This window comes from Bubalus bubalis, chromosome 2 (assembly GCF_019923935.1).
Source record: "Bubalus bubalis isolate 160015118507 breed Murrah chromosome 2, NDDB_SH_1, whole genome shotgun sequence".
Lineage (NCBI taxonomy): Eukaryota > Metazoa > Chordata > Mammalia > Artiodactyla > Bovidae > Bubalus > Bubalus bubalis.
Window position 1 is genome coordinate 173,201,416 of NC_059158.1, and position 22,758 is coordinate 173,224,173.

At 45.7% G+C, this 22,758-nt stretch overlaps 1 long non-coding RNA gene and 1 pseudogene across 1 annotated transcript in view; both read right to left on the bottom strand.

The window, feature by feature from the left end:
* Positions 1-22,758, bottom strand: part of LOC112582947 — a 40,489-nt gene that overhangs the window by 15,453 nt on the left and 2,278 nt on the right. The window lies entirely within an intron of this gene.
* LOC102412580 lies at positions 18,602-20,369 on the bottom strand (annotated as a pseudogene).

Sequence of the window (22,758 nt, forward strand, 5' to 3'; positions counted from 1 at the left end):
GATGTGGCAACTCTGCTCACCTGCGGCTGGCCGCACCCTCTCCATGGAGAAAGGCTTAAAGGAGCAGGAATCCCCCGGCGCTATAAACCAACCCCCCCAAACCCAGGTCTCTGCCCTTGTTTCTCTGATGCAAAAAGCGAGGTCTAGAGAGGGGTCAGACGATGAATGGGACTTGCAACCAGGACTCCAGTGCTAGGAGCGGGCTGGCGAGGGGACGCTGGTGCTGGGAACAGAAGACTGGGTTCCAGGCCCAGCCCACCTCTGCCTGTCCTGGCCGGCGGCCTGCGGAACCTGCTTCTCCTCACTGTTCCCCATCACCCTACCAGGCACTCCCATCCCCTGGCAGTCCTGTCTTCTAGCCAGCTGCACAGGCCCGAGCCAGAAACACACACACAGTCACTGCACCCAGTTGACCCGACCTTCCCAGCGTCCCTCAAACCTAGGCTGGAAGGAGACAGCCTGTGCCGTGGGAAGCCCAGCTCTGCTACTTCCCAGCTCTGTGACTTAAGGCAGGCAACTGCTCTCCTCTGAGCCTCAGTTTCCTCATGTAGAAATGGGATGATGGTCACACCTACCTCCCAGGATTGGATTGGTGAGTGAATTAAACAATAAAGGTGGAGGCTTCAGGGTCATGTCCAGGGACTCAGGACAGGCTTGGTGAATGAAGGGAAGACACATGAAGGACTTGCTGGATACACAGAGCTGGGCCATGTCTCCCCTGCTGAAGCCTCTCTGATCTCATCACCTCTGGGGGATCCTACAGGACCAGCTACTCCCAGATTTCCTGTTAGTTTTGCTGCTGCTTCCAAAGCCCCTGATCACTACCATGGTGAGAGGAGGGCCCAGCTGGTGGGCAGGTGACAGGTGTGGAGAGGGGTCAAGGGGACACAGCCATGCCCGTGGGAGCCACCAGTCTGATGGGGAATATCCAGCTCAGCTCTGCTCCTGTTTAATCAGACCCAGTCTGTCTTGAGGCTAGCTAGTCGGGGAGATATGGCCCTGCCCCAAGGGTTCCAAGTCTGATGTGGGAAACAGCCTAATCCAAGAGCACTCCAGCGGCTAGGGAAGACACTCCCTGGCCGAGCCCCGCAAACTACTTGGGGAGACATACACTTCCCCTGGGAGTCCCAGTCTGATGGGGACAATTCACCCTCTCTAGGGGTTCCCAGGCTGGGAAAGGAGACACAACTGTTCTCAAGGACCCTAAGTCACAACAGAAGAGAGAGCCTGCATACCTCGGACACAAAGGTACCTCAGACACCGAGAAGCAGAAGTGAGCACAGATGAATGCGGCTCTGTGCACATGCCTCTGGCATATGACTGTGAGTCTGTGCGTGCGTGTGACTCCATATGTGACTGTTGCCTCTGATTCTGAGATTAGGCTTGTGCCTCTGAGTTGAGGCTGTGCTTCCATTCAGTGAGTGGACCCAGTTGTGTCTAATCACTCATTCAAAGGCCATGCATTCACTGAACATTCACTTTGTCCCAGTTGCTGGGCCCCGCCCAGGGATGCTATGCAGCCTTCAAGAGGTGCAGTTTCCGCTTTCAGAGGCATCTCTACAAAAAAGTGGTGGATGAAGCCCTGAAAAAGCAATCCCCTGTGCTGCCATCTGTTTAGAAGCACAGGGGGCGGCAGGTGCATAGTGAAGGTGGACTTCCTGGAAGAGGTGATATTTAAGCTGTGCCCTAACAGGGTTTATAGCTGAGGGAAAGGCTGTTCTAATTAGAGGGAACAGGACTTCCCTGGCAGTCCAGTGGTTAAGAATCTGTGCTTCCACTCCAGGGGGCATGGGTTCAATCCCTGATCCAGAAACTAAGATCTCACATGCCCTGTGGTACTGACAACAACTACAACAACAAAAAACCACCAAAAAAACCCCAACAACAACTAGAGGGAACAGCATGTGCAAAGGCCGTGTGGACCTGGGAAGAAAGCCCAGAAAAGGTTTTTCTGGAGGAAGTGACTGGGTGAGATTTTGGAAGAAGTAGGTAGACAAGCGGAGAAGGCAATGGCACCCCACCCCAGTACTCTTGCCTGGCAAATCCCATGGAGGGAGGAGCCTGGAAGGCTGCAGTCCATGGGGTCGCTGGGAATCAGACACAACTGAGCAACTTCATTTTCACTTTTTACTTTCATGCATTGGAGAAGGAAATGGCAATCCACTCCAGTGTTCTTGCCTGGAGAATCCCAGGGACAGCAGAGCCTGGTGGGCTGCCGTCTATGGGGTCGCACAGAGTTGGACACGACTTAGCAGCAGCAGCAGCAGGTAGACAAGGAGAAGGCATAGCTTCAGTTTAGGGGGTGGAGGGTGTGGTATAGACTAGCCAGAGGAAGTCGGCTGGCCTAAGCCTGTCAATCACTCCAGACCCTTTGTGACCCTTTGGACTGTAGCCCACCAGGCCACTCTGTCCATGGGATTTTTCAGGCAAGAATACTGGAGTGGGTTGCCATGCCCTCCTCCAGTGGATCTGATTTTCATGACCCAGGGATTGAACCCGTGTCTCTTGCATTGCAGGTGGATTCTTTACCCCCTGAGGTAACAGGGAAGCCCGTACTGTACCTAGGGGTGGAAAGGCAGTATACAGAGGAACCTGAGGGTCTGAAGGGGAACCTGCACCTCCAGAGAGAGGAGACAGCTGCTGAGCGGTGGGTTTAGAGGGTGAGCTCCTCGACTAGCCTCTGGGCTCTCCTAGGAGAGAGACCCAGCCCAGGGAGCCTGGGGAAGGTCTCCCAAGTCTCCTTAGCAGTAAAGGGAATTGAATAATAGCTCCCTCACAGGAAAGAGGGGAGAACTATCAATACAGTAAATGCACTTACTCAAGTTGCTTTCCGCTGAGCTCTGCAAGAGCACATTTATACCTCTCCGTTCAGTTCAGTTCAGTTGCTCAGTCGTGTCCGACTCTTTGCGACCCCATGAATTGCAGCACGCCAGGCCTCCCTGTCCATCACCAACTCCCGGAGTTCACTCAAACTCACGTCCATCAAGTCGGTGATGCCATCCAGCCATCTCATCCTCTGTTGTCCCCTTCTCCTCCTGCCCCCAATCCCTCCCAGCATCAGTCTTTTCCAATGAGTCAACCCGTCGCTTGAGGTGGCCAAAGTACTGGAGTTTCAACTTTAGCATTCCTCTCAAGAACTGTATTATTTGGTTTCCATTTTAATGCTGATGAAGCAGGCTCAGAGAGGCTCAAGGCTACAGAGCGCCCGGAACGCGAGAATGAGCGGTCTGGATTAGACTCAGCCTGGCTCCTTCCCTTGAGTCCCACCGCCTCTCAGCACGCGAATGCGCCTTTTAAATCGGTAACAGCTGGTTACTGCTGGATCCGGTGCTGTTACTATTATTATGGTTTATTATTATCACTGTGATACCCGAAGAACCAACTTGATTCATCATCGCGGGCTCCACCCTGCCCGCCTCCCGCGCTCCCTCGGTCCCTGAAAACTCTAGGCCCAGGCGACCCCGCGCGGCCACGGTGGGAACAACAATCCCTGGGGCGAGGGGCCCTGGAGGGGGTGTCGGTGTGATGGCACCCCCTGGAGGCAGTGCTCGGTATTGCGCCAGAGTCCATCGGAAGAGTGCGGCGTCCACTGCACCCTTCATAGTGTGCAGACCGACAGTGGTCCTGGAGGGTTGGAAGGAAGGAGGAAAGAAAAAGCGACTCTGGTACACTGGGCAAGGTGCTGGGCATTTACTCATTTAACCCCTCAATCAGTTCAGTCGCTCAGTCGTGTCTGATTCTTTGTGACCCCATAGACTGCAGCCCACGAGGCCTCCCTGTCCATCACCAACTTCCAGAGTTTACTCAAACTCATATCCATTGAGTCGGTGATGCCATCCAACCATCTCTTCCTCTGTGGTCCCCTTCTCCTCCTGCCTTCAATCTTTCCCAGCATCAGGGTCTTTTCCAATGAGTCAGTTCTTTGCCTCATGTGGCCAAAGTATTGCAGTTTCAGCTTCAGCATCAGTCCTTCCAGTGAACACCCAGGACTGATCTCCTTTAGGATGGACTAGTTGGATCTCCTTGCAGTTCAAGGAACTCTCAAGAGTCTTCTCCAACACCACAGTTCAAAACCATCAGTTCTTTGGTGCTCAGCTTTCTTTTTTTTTTTTTTAGTTTTTTTTTTAATTTTATTTTATTTTTAAACTTTACATAACTGTATTAGTTTTGCCAAATGTCAAAATGAATCCGCCACAGGTATACATGTGTTCCCCATCCTGAACCCTCCTCCCTCCTCCCTCCCCATTCCATCCCTCTGGGTCGTCCCAGTGCACCAGCCCCAAGCATCCAGTATCGTGCATCGAACCTGGACTGGCAACTCGTTTCATACATGATATTTTACATGTTTCAATGCCATTCTCCCAAATCTTCCCACCCTCTCCCTCTCTCACAGAGTCCATAAGACTGTTCTATACATCAGTGTCTCTTTTGCTGTCTCGTACACAGGGTTATTGTTACTATCTTTCTAAATTCCATATATATGCGTTAGTATACTGTATTGGTGTTTTTCTTTCTGGCTTACTTCACTCTGTATAATAGGCTCCAGTTTCATCAGCTTTCTTTATAGTCCAACTCTCACATCCATACATGGCTACTGGAAAAACCATAGCTTTGACTAGACGGACCTTAGTTGGCAAAGTAATGTCTTTGTCTGCTTTTTAATATGCTGTCTAGGTTGGTCTTAACTTTTCTTCCAAGGAGTAAGCGTCTTTTAATTTCATGGCTGCAGCCACCATCAGCAATGATTTTGGAACACCCCCCCCAAATGAAGTCTCTCACTGTTTCCCCATCTATTTACCATGAAGTGATGGGACCAGATGCCATGATCTTAGTTTTCTGAATGTTGAGTTTTAAGCCAACTTTTTCACTCTCCTCTTTCACTTTCATCAAGAGGCTCTTCAGTTCTTTGCTTTCTGCCATAAGCGTAGTGTCATCTGCATATCTGAGGTTATTGATATTTCTCCCAGCAATCTTGATTCCAGCTTCATCCAGCCCAGCATGGATGTACTCTGCATATAAGTTAAATAAGCAGGTGACAATATACAGCCTTGACATACCCCTTTCCCTATTTGGAACCAGTCTGTTGTTCCATGTCCAGTTCTAACTGTTGCTTCCTGACCTGCATACAGATTTCTCAGGAGGCAGGTCAGGTGGTCTGGTATTCCCATTTCTTGAAGAATTGTCCACAGTTTTTTGTGATCCACACAGTCAAAGGCTTTGGTGTAGTCAATTAAGCAGAAATCGATGTTTTTCTGGAACTCTCTTGCTTTTTCGATGATCCAACAGATGTTGGCAATTTGATCTCTGGTTCCTCTGCCTTTTTTAAAACCAGCTTCCAGTACATGTGGAAGTTCTCGGTTCACATACTGTCAAAGCCTGGCTTGGAGAATTTTGAGCATTACTTTACTAGCATGTGAGATGAGTGCAATCGTGAGGTAGTTTGAGCATTCTTTGGCATTGCCTTTCTTTGGGATTGGAATGAAAACTGACCTTTTCCAGTCCTATGACCACTGCTGAGTTTTCCAAATTTGCTGGCATATTGACTGCAGCACTTTCAAAGCATCATCTTTTAGGATTTGAAATAACTCAACTGGAATTCCATCTCCTCCACTAGCTTTTTTCATAGTGCTGCTTCCTAAGGCCCACTTGACTTTGCATTCCAGGATGTCTGGCTCTAGGTGAGCGATCACACCATCATGATTATCTGGATCGTGAAGATCTTTTTTGTATAGTTTTTCTGTATATTCTTGCTACCTCTTTTTAATATCTTCTGCTTCTGTTAGGTCCATACTGTTTCTGTCCTTTATTGTGCCCATTCTTGCATGAAATGGTCCTTTGATGCCTCTAATTTTCTTGAAGAGATCTCTAGTCTTTCCCATTCTATTGTTTTCCTCTATTTCTTTGCACTGATCACTGAGGAAGGCTTTATCTCTCCTTGCTATTCTTTGGAACTTTGCATTCAAATGGGTATCTATCCTTTTCTCCTTTGCCTTTCAATTCTCTTTTTTTCACAGCTATTTGTAAGGTCTCTTCAGACAGCCATTTTACTTTTTTGCATTTCTTTTTCTTGGGGATGGTTTTGATTCCTGTCCCCTGTACAATGTCACGAACCTTGAACCTTCATCCATAGTTCTTCAGACACTCTATCAGATCTAATCCTTTGAATCTCTTTGTCCCTTCCACTGTATAATCGTAAGGGGTTTGATACCTTACCTGAATAGCCTAGTGGATTTCCCTACTTTCTTCAATTTAAATCTGAATTTGGCAATAAGGTGTTCCTGATCTGAGCCACAGTCAGCTCCCAGTCTTGTTTTTGCTGACTATATAGAGATTCTCCATCTTTGGATGCAAAGAATATAATCAATCTGATTTCAGTGTTGACTATCTGGTGATATCCACGTGTAGAGTCTTCTCTTGTGTTGTTGGAAGAGGGTGTTTGCTATGACCAGTGTGTTCTCTTGGCAAAACTCCATTAGGCTTTGGCCTGTTTCATTCTGTACTCCAAGGCCAAATTTGCCATTACTCCAGGCAAATTTAACCCCTACTCAGTCTCATTTCTCAGGAGTGGAACTGGAAGCTGAGGTTCCGGGAAGGTAGGTAACTCGCCAGCGATGAACTGGAATTGAACCCAAATCTGCCCAAGTGTGTAGCCATAGCAGCAGCCCGTATAGGGTAAGTCTGGGCAGGAAAAGGCCATCTGACCTTCAGTATAAGCCCCTGGAAATCAGGTACAATGATAGCAATGATAATAAAAAAAAATAATTCAGTCATTAGGAGAAGACTCTTGAGAGTCCCTTGGACCGCAAGGAGATCAAACCAGTCAATCCTAAAGGAAATTAACCCTGAATATTCATTGGAAAGATTGATGCGGAAGCTGAAGCTCCAATACTTTGGCCACCTGAAGCGAAGATCTGACTCTTTGGAAAAGACCCTGATGCTGGGAAAGATTGAAGGCAGGAGGAGAGAGGAGGACAGAGGATGAGATGGTTGGATGGCATCACCAACTCGATGGACATGAGTTTGAGCAAGCTTTGGGAGTTGGTGATGGACAGGGAAGCCTGGTGTGCTGCAGTCCATGGGGTCACAAAGAGTCGGACACGACTGAGAGACTGAACTAAACTAATACTGATTAGAGGGTCTCCATTTCCTGCCTTTGTGACTTTGGTCAACTAAACTGCTCTGAGCCTCAGTTTTACATAAACATCAGCAAATGAGATTTTTACAGGTCTTATGTTCTAGGACTCTTCTGAGGATACATTGCACTAATGCAGACAAAATGCTTAGCTTAGGAATTCCCTGGCAGTCCAGTGGTTAGGACTACAAGCTTTTACTGCAGAGGCCCTGGGTTCAGTCCCTGGTGTGGGAACTGAGATTCCCTCAAACATCATGGAAGTGGCAAAAAAAAAAAAAAAAACAAACAACCACCTTCACACCTGGCATGCAACATGCTCAAGAAAATAGATAATACTATTGGTTCATATGGCCATTATTTATTCAAAGCCTAGCAGCTAGGGATACAGTAAGGGAGAAATACATGTATTTTTCTTGTTTTAATGATTTCCTAGTCTTGTGTTCTTAGGCTGTAGCACATTGTCTGGCTTAATAAATGTTGAAATGAATGAATGAAATATTAAAAGAGTGAATGAAGGAATGGACATACTGCAGTCAATCAGTCCTTAGTTGCAGTTTCAGGGAGAGTAAGAGGGAGAAAAGTTTTTTTAAATAATTGTCGCTATTTCTTGAACACTTACACTGTCAGTTACTTTCTGTATTCTCAGTTCATCCTCACAGCAAACTCATGAGATCAAAAGTAACATCTGATTACAGAGAAGAAGAAAATAATCTCTGTGAGTTAAGAATAATTTTCCTAAGGTAACCCAATGAGTAAGCTCAGAGGCAGGTTTTGAGCATAATAAAGGACAGAATCCACATCCAGTTGTGGATGTGACTGGCGATGGAAGTTAAGTCTGATCCTGTAAAGAGCAATATTGCATAGGAACCTGGAATGTTAGGCCATGAATCAAGGCAAATTGGAAGCGGTCAAACAGATGGCAAGAATGAACATCAACATTTTAGGAATCAGTGAACTAAAATGGAAGGAAATAGGTGAATTCAATTCAGACGACCATTATATCCACTACTATGGGCAAGAATCCCTTAGAAGAAACGGAGTAGCCATCACAGTCAACAAAAGAGTCTGAAATGCAGTACTTGGGTGCCACCTCAAAACGACAGAATGATCTCGGTTTATTTCCAAGGCAAACCATTCGGCATCACAGTAATCTATGTCCAACCATTAATGCTGAGGAAGCTGAACAGTTCTATGAAGACCTACAAGATCTTCTGGAACTAATACACAAAAAAAGATGTCCTTTTCATCATAGAGGACTGGAAGGCAAAAGTAGGAAATCAAGAGATACCTGGAGTAACAGGCAAGTTTGGCCTTGGAGTACAAAATGAAGCAGGGCAAAGGCTAATAGAGTTGTGCTAAAAGAACACACTGGTCATAGCAAACACCCTCTTCCAACAACACAAGAGATGACTCTACACATGGACATCACCAGATGGTCAACACCGAAATCAGATTGATTATATTCTTTGCAGCCAAAGATGGAGAAGTTGTATACAGTCAGCAAAAACAAGACCGGGAGTTGACTGTGGCTTATAAAATGAACTCCTTAATGCAAAATTCAGACTTAAATCAAAAGTAGGGAAAACCACTAGGCTATTCAGATATGACCTAATTCAAATCCCTTATGATTATACAGTGGAAGTGACAAATAGATTAAAAGGATTAGATCTGATAGAGAGAGTGCCTGAAGAACTACGGACAGAAGTTAATAACATTGTACAGAAGGTGATGATCAAAACCATCTTCAAGAAAAAGAAATGCAAAATGCAAAATGGTTGTCTGAGGAAGGCTTACAAATAGTAGGGAAAAGAAGAAAAGTGAAAGGCAAAGGAGAAAAGGAAAGATATGTCCATCTGAATGCAGTGTTCCAAAGAACAGCAAGGCGAGATAAGAAAGCTTTCCTCACTGATCAGTGCAAAGAAATAGAGGAAAACAATAGAATGGGAAAGACTAGAGATCTCTTCAAGAAAATCAGAGGCATCAAAGGACCATTTCATGCAAGAATGGGCACAATAAAGGACAGAAACAGTATGGACCTAACAGAAGCAGAAGATATTAAGAAGAGGTAGCAAGAATACACAGAAGAACTGTACAAAAAAGCTCTTAATAACCTGGATAGCCAAGATGGTGTGATCACTCACCTAGAGCCAGACATCCTGGAATGCAAAGTTAAGTGAGCCTTAGGAAGCATCACTACAAGCAAAGCTAGTGGAGGAGATGGAATTCCAGTTGAGCTATTTCAAATCCTAAAAGATGATGCTTTGAAAGTGTTGCAGTCAATGTGCCAGCAAATTTGGAAAACTCAACAGTGGCCTCAGGACTGGAAAAGGTCAGTTTTCATTCCAATCCCAAAGAAAGGCAATGCCAAAGAATGTTCAAACTACCGCACAATTGTACTCATCTCACACGCTAGCGAAGTATTGGTCAAAATTCTCCAAACTAGGCTTCAACAGTACATGAGCTGAGAACTTCTAGTACAAGCCGGGTTTAGAAAAGGCAGAGGAACCAGAGGTCAAATTTCCAATATCCACTGGATGATAGAAAAAGTAAATGCATGTTAGCCACTCAGTCATGTTCAACTCTTTGCGATCCCATGGACTGTAGCCCATCAGGCTCCTTTGTCGATGGAATTCTCCAGGCAAGAATATTAGAGTGGGTAGCTATGTCCATCTCCAGGGGATCTTCCCAACCCGGTGATTGAACCAGCGTCTCCCGCATTGCAGGCAGATTCCTTACTGTCTGGGTCACCAGGGATGCCTGAAAAAGCAAGGGAATTCCAGAAAAACATCTACTTCTGCTTCATTGACTGCGCTAAAGCCTTGTGTGTATCACAACAAACTGTGGAGTATTCTTAAAGAGATGGAAATACCAGACCACCTTACCTGTTTCTTGAGAAACTGTATGCAGACCAACAAGCAACAGTTAGAACCAAACATGGAACAATGGACTGGTTCCAAATTGGGAAAGGAGTACATCAAGGCTGTATACTGTCACCCTCCTTATTTAACTTCTGTGCAGAGTACATCATGCAAAATGCCAGGCTGGATGAAGCACAAGCTGGAATCAAGATTGCCGGGAGAAATATCAATAACCTCAGATACGCAGATGACACCACCCTAATGGCAGAAAACTAAGAGGAACTGAAGAGCCTCTTGATGAAGGTGAAAGAGGAGAATGAAACAGCTGGCTTAGAACTCAACATTCAAAAAACTAAGATCACAGCATCTGGTCCCATCACTTCATGGCAAATAGATGGGGAAAAAATGAAAACAGTGACAGACTTTATTTTCTTGGGCTCCAAAATCATTGTGGACGATGACTGCAGCCATGAGATTAAAAGATGCTTGCTCCCTGGAAGAAAAGCTATGACAAACCAAGACTGCATATTAAAAAGCAGAGACATCACTTTGCTGACAAAGGTCCATAGAGTCAAAGCTATGGTTTTTCCAGTAGTCATGTATGGATGTCAAAGTTGGACTATAAAGAAAGCTGAGTGCCAAAAAATTGATCTTTTTGTATCGTGGTGTTGGAGAAGACTCTTGAGAGTCCCTTGGACTGCAAGGAGATCAAACCAGTCAATCCTAAAGGAAATCAGTCCTGAATATTCATTGGAAGGACTTATGCTAAAGCTCAAGATCCAATAGTTTGGCCACCTGATGTGAAGAACTGACTCATTGGGAAAGACCCCGATGCTGGGAAAGATTGAAGACAGGAGGAGAAGGGGAAGACAGAGGATGAGATGGTTGGATGGCATCACCGACTCGATGGACATGAATTTGAGCAAGCTCCAGGAGATGCTGAAGGACAGGGAAGCCTGCTGTGCTGCAGTCAAAGGGGTTGCAGAGTCGGACACGACTGAGTGACGGAACAACAACAACAGATTTTAGACTCGGGTCTGCTGCCTCCAAAGCTTGGGTTTGTACCTGGCTCCCTTGAAACAGTGCGCTGGAGGGACCCACTCAGTTCAGTTCAGTTCAGTCGCTCAGTCGTGTCCGACTCTTTGCGACCCCATGAATCGCAGCATGCCAGGCCTCCCTGTCCATCACCAACTCCCAGAGTTCACTCAGACTCACATCCATCGAGTCAGTGATGCCATCCAGCCATCTCATCCTCTGTCGTCCCCACCTCTTCCTGCCCCCAATCCCTCCCAGCATCAGAGTCTTTTCCAATGAGTCAACTCTTCGCATGAGGTGGCCAAAGTACTGGAGTTTCAGCTTTAGCATCATTCCCTCCAAAGAAATCCCAGGGCTGATCTCCTTCAGAATGGACTGGTTGGATCTCCTTGCAGTCCAAGGGACTCTCAAGAGTCTTCTCCAACACCACAGTTCAAAAGCATCAATTCTTCGGCGCTCAGCCTTCTTCACAGTCCAACTCTCACATCCATACATGACCACAGGAAAAACCATAGCCTTGACTAGACGGACCTTTGTTGGCAAAGTAATGTCTCTGCTTTTGAATATGCTATCTAGGTTGGTCATAACTTTCCTTCCAAGGAGTAAGCGTCTTTTAATTTCATGGCTGCAATCACCATCTGCAGTGATTTTGGAGCCCCAAAAAATAAAGTCTGACACTGTTTCCACTGTTTCCCCATCTATTTCCCATGAAGTGATGGGACCGGATGCCATGATCTTAGTTTTCTGAATGTTGAGCTTTAAGCCAACTTTTTCACTCTCCTCTTTCACTTTCATCAAGAGGCTTTTTAGTTCCTCTTCCCTTTCTGCCATAAGGGTGGTGTCATCTGCATATCTGAGGTTGTTGATATTTCTCCCAGCAATCTTGATTCCAGCTTGTGTTTCTTCCAGCCCAGTGTTTCTCATGATGTACTCTGCATATAAGTTAAATAAGCAGGGTGACAATATACAGCCTTGACGTACTCCTTTTCCTATTTGGAACCAGTCTGTTCCATGTCCAGTTCTAACTGTTGCTTCCTGACCTGCATACAGATTTCTCAAGAGGCAGATCAGGTGGTCTGGTATTCCCATCTCTTGAAGAATTTTCCACAGTTGATTGTGATCCACACAGTCAAAGGCTTTGGCATAGTCAATAAAGCAGAAATAGATGTTTTTCTGGAACTCTCTTGCTTTTTCCATGATCCAGCGGATGTTGGCAATTTGATCTCTGGTTCCTCTGCCTTTTCTAAAACCAGCTTGAACATTAGGAAGTTCACGGTTCACATATTGCTGAAGCCTGGAGAATTTTGAGCATTACTTTACTAGCATGTGAGATGACTGCAATTGTGCGGTAGTTTGAGCATTCTTTGGCATTGCCTTTCTACCCACTAGGGCATCTCTAACCATCCTCCTCCCAGGTCTAGCTGGCTTGCTGGAGCTCTTGGCATATCGAAACTCAGCACCAGTAATAATGGGAAATGTACTACTCTGAGCTTCCAAGAAGCGAATTCACTTCCAGTCACTCCTGTGCCGAGCCTCATGTTTACTTTTCACAATCCTGCGAAGAGGGTATTGGTCGCCTATTTCACTGACAGGGAATTGAGGTTCAGGCTTGCCTTCTGGGGGTGGAGACTGCTGCCAACACGCCCCTCCCTGCTGCCTCTCCCCGGAGCCTCTCTTCCCATCTCATCCCTCTGCCAGTCACCACCCCCCCCAACACACACACTTTTGGCCTCTCCCTTACCCATTCTCCTAAGCCCAGTCAGATGAGTTAAGATGGACCTTTTGGGTTGGGACTTTGCTCAGAGTGGTGGCCAGGAGGTCACTGTTCACCTAGGATGGGATTCTAATCAGTTCACAGCTTTTTTTTTTTTTTTTTTTTGAGTAGAAAATGCTTTGTTTTTTAAAATCTTTTTAGAATTGAGATATAGTTGATATACAATATCATGTAAGTTACTAGTGTACAACCTATCGATTCAGTTTTAAAGCTTATACTTCTTTTATAGTTATTCTAATATGTTGGCTATATTCCCTGTGTTGTACAATATATCCTTGTAGCTCATTTATTTTATGCATAGCAGTTTGTACCTCTGAATCCCCTACCCCTCTCTTGCCTCACCCCCATTCCTTCTTCCCACTGGCATTATCCTGTTCTCTGCCCCTGTGAGTCTCTTTCCATTTTGTTACAGTCTCTCTGCTGTGTGCTATGCTTAGTCGCTCAGTTGTGTCCCACTCTTTGTGACCCCATGGACTGTAGCTCGCCAGGCTCCTCTGTCCATGGGGATTCTCCAGGTAAGAATATTGGAGGAGGTTGCCATACCCCTCCTCCAGGTTATAGTCACTAGTTTGTTTTAATTTTTAGATTCCACACATAGTATCATATATATCATATGTCTTCGGGCTTCCCTGGTGGCTCAGTGGTGAAAAATCCACCTGCAATGCAGGAAACAAAACGTGGATTCCATTCCTGAGTGAGGAAGATCCCCTGGAGAAGGAAATGGCAACCCACTCCAGTGTTCTTGTCTGGGAAATCCCATGGACAGAGGAGCCTAGCGGGCTACAGTCCATGTGTTTGCAAGAGTCAGACATGACTTAGCGACTAAATCACCTCTACCACCATATGTCTATCTGTCTAATTATTTCACTTAGCATAATATCCTCCAAGTCCATCCATGTTGTTGCAAATGACAGAATTTAATTCTTTTTTATGGATGAGTAGTATCCCATTGTATGTGTGTGTGTGTGTTAGTCACTCAATTGTGTCTGACTCTTTGCAATCCCATGGACTGTAGCCAACCAGGCTCCTTTGTCCATGGAATTCTCCAGGCAAGAAAACTGGAGTGGGTAGCCATGCCACTCCAATAAGGAGTTCTCCAGGGGATCTTTGCAACCCAGGGATCAAACCCAGGTCTCCCACATTGCAGGCAGATTCTTTACTGTCTGAGCCAGCAGGGAAACTCCATTGTATATATTTACCACATCTTCATCCATTCACCTGGTGATGGACACTTAGATTACTTCTATATCTTGGCAATCATAAATAATGCTGCTATGAACATTGGGGTGCATGTATCTCTTTGAAATAGTGCTTTCAGTTGTGTGTGTGTGTGTGTGTGTGTATGTTTTGGATATATAACCAGGAATGGAATTGTTGGATCATATGGTAGTTCTTTGGGATTGGAATGAAAACTGACCTTTTCCAGTCCTGTGGCCACTGCTGAGTTTTCCAAATGTGCTGGCATATTGAGTGCAGCACTTTCACAGCATCATCTTTCAGGATTTGAAATTGCTCAACTGGAATTCCATCACCTCCACTAGCTTTGTTTGTAGTGATGCTTCCTAAGGCCCACTTGACTTTACATTCCAGAATGTCTGGCTCTAGGTGAGTGATCATACCATCATGATTATCTGGGTCGTGAACACCTTTTTTGTATAGTTTTTCTGTGTATTCTTGCCACCTCTTCTTAATATCTTCTGCTTCTGTTAGTGAAAAAAGTGAAGCCACTCAGTCATGTCTGACTCTTTGCGACCCCATGGATTGTAGCCTACCAGGCTCCTTCATCCATGGGATTTTCCAGGCAAGAGTACTGGAGTGGGTTGCCATTTCCTTCTCCAGGGGATCTTCCTGACCCAGGGATTGAACCCAGGTCTCCCTCATTGAGAGTAGATGCTTTACCGTCTGAGCCACCAGGGAAGTTCCCCATTCTGTCCTTTATTGTGCCCATCTTTGCATGAAATGTTCCCTTGTTATCTCTAATTTTCTTGAAGACATCTCTAGTCTTTCCCATTCTATTGTTTTCCTCTATTTCCTTGCATTGATTACTGAGGAAGGCTTTCTTATCTCTCCTTGCTATTCTTTGGAACTCTGCATTCATATGGGTATATCTTTCCTTTTCTCCTTTGTCTTTTGCTTCTCTTCTTTTCTCAGCTATTTTAAATGTAAGGCCTCCTCAGACAACCATTTTGCCTTTTTGCATTTCTTTTTCTTGGGGATGGTCTTGATCATCCTGTACAATCCTGTACAATCATCCTGCCTCCTGTACAATGTCATGAACCTCTGCACATAGTTCTTCAGGCACTCTGTCTATCAGATCTAATCCCTTGAATCTATTTGTCCCTTCCACTGTATAACCATAAGGGATTTGATTTAGGTCATACCTGAATGGTCTAGTGGTTTCCCCTACTTTCTTCAATTTAAGTCTGAATTTGGCAATAAGGAGTTCATGATCTGAGCCACCCGGTCTTGTTTTTGCTGACTGTATAGAGCTTCATCTTTGTCTGCAAAGAATATAATCAATCTGATTTAGGTATTGACCATCTGGTGATGTCCATGTGTAGAGTCATCTCTTGTGTTGTTGGCAGAGGGTGTTTGCTATGTCCGGTGTGTTCTCTTTGCAAAACTCTATTATCCTTTGCCCTGCTTCATTCTGTACGCCAAATTTGCCTGTTACTCCAGGTATTTCTTGACTTCCTACTTTTGGATTCCAGTCCCCTATAATGAAAAGGACATCTTTTTTGGGTGTTAGTCCTAGAAGGTCTTGTAGATCTTCACAGAATCATTCAACTTCTTCAGCATTACTGGCTGGGGCATAGACTTGGATTACTGTGCTATTGAATGGTTTGCATTGGAAACGAACGGAGATCATTCTGTCGTTTTTGAGATTGCATCCAAGTACTGCATATTGGGCTCTCTTGTTGACTATGATGGCTACTCCATTTCTTCTAAGGGATTCTTGCCACAGTAGTAGATATAATGGTCATCTGAGTTAAATTCACCCATTCCAGTCCATTTTAGTTTGCTGATTCCTAAACTATCAACATTCACTCTTGCCATCTCCTGTTTGATCGCTTCCAATTTGCCTTGATTCATGGACCTGACATTCCGGGTTCCTGTGCAATATTGCTCTTTAAAGCATTGGACTTTACTTCCATCACCAGTCACATCCACAAATGGGTGTTGTTTTTGCTTTGGCTCCATCCCTTCATTCTTTCTGGAGCTATTTCTCCACTCTTCTCCAGTAGCATATTGGGCACCTACCAACCTGGGGAGTTCATCTTTCAGTATCCTATCTTTTTGCCTTTTCATACTGTTCATGGGGTTCTCAAGGAAAGAATACTGAAGTGGTTTGCCATTCCCTTCTCCAGTGGACCACGTTTTGTCAGAACTCTCCACCATGACCCATCGGTCTTGGGTGGCCCCACGGGCATGGCTTATTTTCACTGACTTAGACAAGGCTGTGGTCCGTGTGATCAAATTGGTTAGTCTTCTGTGATTGTGGTTGTGGTTTTCATTCTGTCTGCTCTCTGATGGAGAAGGATAAGAGGCTTATGGAAGCTTTCTGATGGGAGAGACTGACTGAGGGGGAAACTGGGTCTTGTTCTGATGGGCAGGGCCATGCTCAGTAAATCTGTAATCCAATTTTCTGTTGATGGGTGGGGCTGTGTTCCCTCCCTATTGTTTGACCTAAGGCCAACCTATGGTGGACGTAATGAAGATGATGGTGACCTCCTTCAAAAGGTCCCATGCACACACTGCTGCACACAGTGACCCCAACCTTGCAGCAGGCCACCACCGACCCACACCTCCACCGGAGACTCCTGGACACTCATGGGCAAGTCTGGGTCAGTCTCTTGTGGGGGTCACTGCTCCTTTCTCCTGGGTCCTGGTGCACATAAAGTTTTGTTTGTGCCATCCAAGAGTCTGTTTCCCAGTCCTGTGTAAGTTCTGGTGGCTCTATGGTGTGTTAATGGTGACCTCTTCCAAGAGGGCTTATGCCATACCCAGGTCTGCTGCACCCAGAGCCCCTGCCCCTGCAGCAGTCCACTGCTGATCTGTACCTCCTCAAGAGATACTCAAACGCAGTCCTGGCTCAGTCTCTGTGGGGTCTCTGGGTCCTGGTACACATCAGGTTTGTTTGAGCCCTCTGAGCATCTCTGGCGGGTATGGGGTTTGATTCTAAATGTGATTATGCCCCTCTCCTTTGCCCTTGGACATGGGGTATCTCCTCAAAGTTGCTCCATCACCATGCAGCCGCCACGGCAATGCCAAAGAATCTCAAAAGGCAATGCCAGAGAATGCTCAAACTACCGCACAATTGCACTCATCTCACATGCTAGCAAAGTAATGCTCAAAATTCTCCAAGCCAGGCTTCAACAGTACATGAACTGTGAATTTCCAGATGTTCAAGCTGGATTTAGAAAAGGCAGAGGAACCGAGATCAAATAGCCAGCATCCACTGGGTCATCAAAAAAGTGAGAGAGTGCCAGAAAAACATCTATTTCTGTTTTATTGACTATGCCAAAGCCTTTGACTGTGTGGATCACAACAAATTGTGGAAAATTCTTCAAGAGATGGGAATACCAGACCACCTGACCTGCCTCCTGAGAAATCTGTATGCAGGTCAGGAAGCAACAGTTAGAACTGGACATGGAACAACAGACTGGTTCCAAATAGGGAAAGGGGTATGTCAAGGCAGTATATTGTCACCCTGTTTATTTAACTTCTCTGCAGAGTACATCATGAGAAATGCTGGGCTGGATGAAGCACAAGCTGGAATCAAGATTGCCGGGAGAAATATCAATAACCTCAGATATGCAGATGACACTACCCTTATGAGAGAAAGTGAAGAAGAACTAAAGAGCCTCTTGATGAAAGTGAAAGAGGAGAGTGAAAAAGTTGGTTTAAAGCTCAACATTCAGAAAACGAAGATCATGGCATCTGGTCCCATCACTTCATGGCAAATAGATGGGGAAACAATGGAAACAGTGACAGATTTTATTTTGGGGGGCTCCAAGATCACTGCAGATGGTGGCTGCAGCCATAGAATTAAAGACACTTACTCCTTGAAAGAAAAGTTATAACCAACCTAGACAGCATATTAAAAAGCAAAGACATCATTTTGCCAACAAAGGTCCATCTAGTCAAAGCTTTGGCTTTTCCAGTAGTCATGTATGGATGTGAGAGTTGGACTATAAAGAAAGCTGAGCACTGAAGAATTGATGCTTTTGAACTATGGTGTTGGAGAAGACTCTTGTCCCTTGAAGAATACATGATGTACTCTGCAGAGAAGTTAAATAAACAGGGTGACAATATACAGCCTTGACATACAAGGGACATTCAAGGGACACGAGTCCCTTGAACAGCAGGAAGATCCAACCAGTCCATCCTAGAAGAAATCAGTTCTGAATATTCATTGGAAGGACTGATGCTCAAGCTGAAATTCCAATAGTTTGGCCACCTGATGGGAAGAACTGACTCATTGGAAAAGACCCTGATGCTGGGAAAGATTGAAGGCAGCAGGAGAAGGGGACGACAGAGGTTGAGCTAGTTGGATGGCATCACTGACTGAATGGACATGAGTTTGAGTAAGCTCAGGAGGTTGGTGATGGACAGGGAAGCCTGGCGTGCTGCAGTCCATGGGGTTGCAAAGAGTCAGACACAACTGAGCGACTGAACTGAACTGATGGCAGTTCTATATTTAGAGTTTTAAGACACCTCCACACCGTTTTCCTCAGTGGCTGCACCAATTTACATTTCCACTCACAGTGTATGAGGATTCCCTTCTTTTTAATTAATTTTTTTGGCCACATTATGTGGCTTGTGGGATCTTAGTTCCCTGATAAGGGATAAAAACTGGGCTGTTGGCAGTGAGAGCATGGAGCCCTAACCACTGGACCACCAAGGGAATTCCCTGAGAGTTCCCTTCTTTCTACATCCTCACCAACATTTGTTACTTATGGTCTTTTTTTTTTTTTTAATGGACCAGTTATTTAATTAGGTTCTTCATAAGAAGTTTAGAACACTATTTTGCGAGGATGAATTCTATTTGTGAGAGCAGACACAGAGCGGAGGTAGCCCTGGAGCTGAGGAACAGCTTTGACTCTTTGCAGAATCTGTGGATCCACAGCTTTCTGATCACTCTGGCACTGCTCTGTAATTTTTTACTTCTTTTTCTCCCCATCAAAGATCTCACCTTCCCGGTGCCTGGCTTATGTAGTTTTTTCTTTTTTTTTTTTGGCCACACCACTGGGCTTGCAGGATCTGACTTTCCTGACCACGGATCAAACCAGTGCCCCCTGCAGGGTATGTGTGGAGTCCTAACCACCGGATAGCCAGGGAAGTCCCCTTCTTCTCGAAGTAAACATCAGTGAGATGTTCTGGGGCCTTCACACCCCTGATATCCGTTTTGGTGGAGGTGGCAATGACAAATTTTGTTCTATACCCAGGAACTCGATTGAGGGGAAAGACCGAGTCACAAGTAGCAAGCCAGTGCTCACCTGTTTCAGGGAAACAACCCTCTGACCTCTGTGGCACTCAGTGAGGATGCTCGGAATGGGCCCAGGAGAGATGCTAGTGTGCGGTTTTCTCACATGTTACTGAAGGGTTTTTGCCAAGACTCAACAGCTTTCGAGGCCCATCTTCAGTAGGATAATACCTAGGCATTTAGCGAAGTTTAATCACTTGGGAAACACCATTCTTGGGCTTCCCTGGTGTCTCAGATGGTAAAGAATCTGCTTGCAATGCAGGAGACGTGGGTTCAATCCCTGGGGCAGGAAGATCCCCTAGAGAAGGGGATGGCAACCCATTCCAGTATTCTTGCCTGGAGAATCCTATGGACAGAGGAGCCTGGTGGGCCCCTGTCCATAGGGTCGCAGAGTCAGGCCCGAAGCGATTTAGCATGCACACATTCTTGTCACCACCAACTGGTTTTGTGACAGTAGCAAGAACCTTCAGCTTCTTTTTCTTTTCAGCTTGGATTTAGCTGCTGAATACTTCCTTTTGTACAAGGCCTTTCTGGAATACATAGCCGATTGGGAGTATCTGCCAACTCCTCTGACCAGGACAGGATTTCAGCGGCACTTCTTAACCTTTTTAACTTTGCCACCAGAATCAGCCTTCTTTGTCTCAGGTTTTTCCTCCTTCGTATCAGCTTCTCAGCTTTTTCACCTGCCATCTTTCAAGATGGGAAAGAGCTACTTGTGGTCTTTTTGATGGTAGTCGTTCTGACAGCTGTGAAGCGGTATTTCATTGTGGTTTTAATTTGCATTTCTCCATTTATTAATGATGTTTAGCATCTTTTTCACATGCCTGTTGGCCATCTGTAGGTCTTCCCTGGAAAAATGTCTATTTAGGTCTTCTGTCCATTTTCAATTTTTTTTTTAATGTTAAGTTGTATGGGTTATTTATATATTTTGGATATTAATTTCTTACTGATAATATCATTAGCAAATATTTCCTCTGACTCAGCTGATTGCCTTTCTGTTTTGTTGATAGTTTCCTTTGCTGTGTAAAAGCTTTTATGTCTAACTAGGTTCCATTTGTTTATTTCTGCCTTTATTTCCTTTGCTTTAGGAGACAGAATGACAATAATATTGCTATGATTTATGTCAAACAGTGTTCTGCCTATGTTTTCTTCAAGGAGTTTTCTGGCTTCCAGTCTTACATTTAGGTCTTTAATCCATTTTGAGTTTATTTTTGCATATGATGTGAGAAAATATTCTAATTTCATTCTTTTACATGTAACTGTTCAGTTTTTCCTATTTCCTGTTTACTGAAGAGATTTCTTTCTTCCATTGTATACCCTTGCCTCCTTTGTTATACGTTAATTGACCATAAATGTGTAGGTTTATTTCTAGGCTCTTTATACTGTTCTATTAACCTACGTCTCTGTTTTTATGCCAGTACCACGCTGTTTTGGTGACTGTGGCTTTGTAATAGTTCACCACATCTTCTGATTGCAGTTTTGAGTTGTGATTTAAAAAGAGGGTCTCCTCAGGACTTCCCTGGCTTGGGTTTGGTCACCGATCGGGGAACTAGGATCCCACATGCCATGTGGCACAGCCAAGAAAATTAAGAAAGAAGGAATGTCTCCCCAAATTCTCTACCAAGGACTTATCTTCCCCAGGTTTAGTTCTTACGTTAGTGGTCTCAGCAGGAAGCAGAGGACCACTCAAAGCATTTGCCAGAAGAAGGTTTTTTTTTTTTAATTAATTTTTTTTTGAAGGAGAGTTGCTTTACAGAATTTTGTTGTTTAGAAGAAGGTTTAATGAAGGAACTATTTACAGAAGTGTGGGCACAAACAGTGAGGCACCCTGGGGGCTCACAACAGTGGAACAGAGTCACGTCTCAGGGCCTGAAGAGGTAAAGGAGGGAGCCTTGCTAACGAGCCTGGCCGGACTCATATCCATGGTCGCTGGCCACCCAACAGGAGCTGTGACTTTTACTGGAGGAACATAGTACCTGCCAAAATCATATCATCACTGACTCAATGGACATGAGCAAACTCCAGGAGACAGTGAAGGACAGGGAAGCCTGGACTGCTGCAGTCCATGGGGTTGCAATGTGTTGGACACAACTTAGCAATTGAACAACAAAAAAAAACACAGTATTATAAATATCCTGGTCTCACTCTCCTCCGTCCCTCTGATCCCCTGGCAATGTCTCCTACTGGCCAAACTTCACTTGAAACCATAAGGCAAGAAGGCCAAGGTCAGCAACAGTCAGCCCCTGGACACAGGGCAAAAGCACAGAGAATTCAGGGTAGGCAAAGAGTAGGCAGCCAGGAGGTTTCTCCTGTCTTCGTGAACTCAGCTTTGTGGAGGGGCTGAGAGGCAGAGGGCTGTGCTTGTCTGTCCAAGCAGCCTGACACTGTAACACGCCTTCTCCTCTTCCAGGCCCAGGTTACTTCGACCAGGAGGCTGTTCCCAGGCCTGGAATAAATCTCTCCCATCCCTGGCTTCCTCAGTTCCCAGTGCCTAGCCCATCACTCAGCTCAGTGATTTGGCATTATTCTCTGTAGGGGTTTGTCTCCCCAGGGGACAGTTCTAGCATCCTCTCTACTGTGAGCTCTTTGCAGGCAGGGCCCTGGGCCAAAGAAGGCCATTTGCTCTGACACAGGGCCCAGCCCAGGACAAGTGCCGATGTTTGCTGAGTGAATGGAGTCCTGCGGCCTCACCCACCTCCCTCTGCCTTGGTGTACACAGCCTGGGCACATGTGTATATCTGTTTCCTTGAGTTCAAAGGGACTCTTTGGTGGTGAGTGGCCCAGACCTGGCACACAACAGGCATCAAATGTTGCCTGAACTGGCCTAGGGAGGATTATCCTTCTTTCCTTCATTCATTCAAAAAGTTTTTGAGATTTTACATGTACCAGGCCCTGTGCTGGCCCTGGGGACACAGAAGTGTTCTTCCTGCCTTCCATTCTAGTGGGGGAAGCAGAAAAGGAAGGAATGGAAAATGAACAATGTTATTAAAGCCTGCAGCACGTGTTTAGAAAATAAACAGGGTGACGGGACACACGGAACATGGACGGACATTTCTGCAGGGGATGGACACATCAGAGAAGGCCTTTCTGAGGCGATGACATGTAAGCTGAGACCTGAAGATTAGTGAATGTGAAGAGCTGGAAGGGTATTCCAGGCACAGGGAACAGCAAAAACAAAGAGCTAGAGGTGTTTCTGGGACCCCAGGGGATTTGGTGTTTCAGCCTGAAGAAGGGCTTGGGGGGAGGTTGAGAGAGGTTAAGGAATCAGTATCGGGGGCTGCCTGGGGCCAGGTCCTGGGCGGGGGCTGGAGGGGAAGGGACAGCCCTCAGCGCCGCCCTTTCTGCCTGTTGCCTAGCACCACGCTAAACAGTGCTGCTGGCAGGCCTTCCCCGGGCTCCCTCAGCTCCCCTCGGACTGGCAGTGGCTGTCAAACAACCAGCCCCGGAGGCCTTGCCAGCCTCCTCCCCTGGA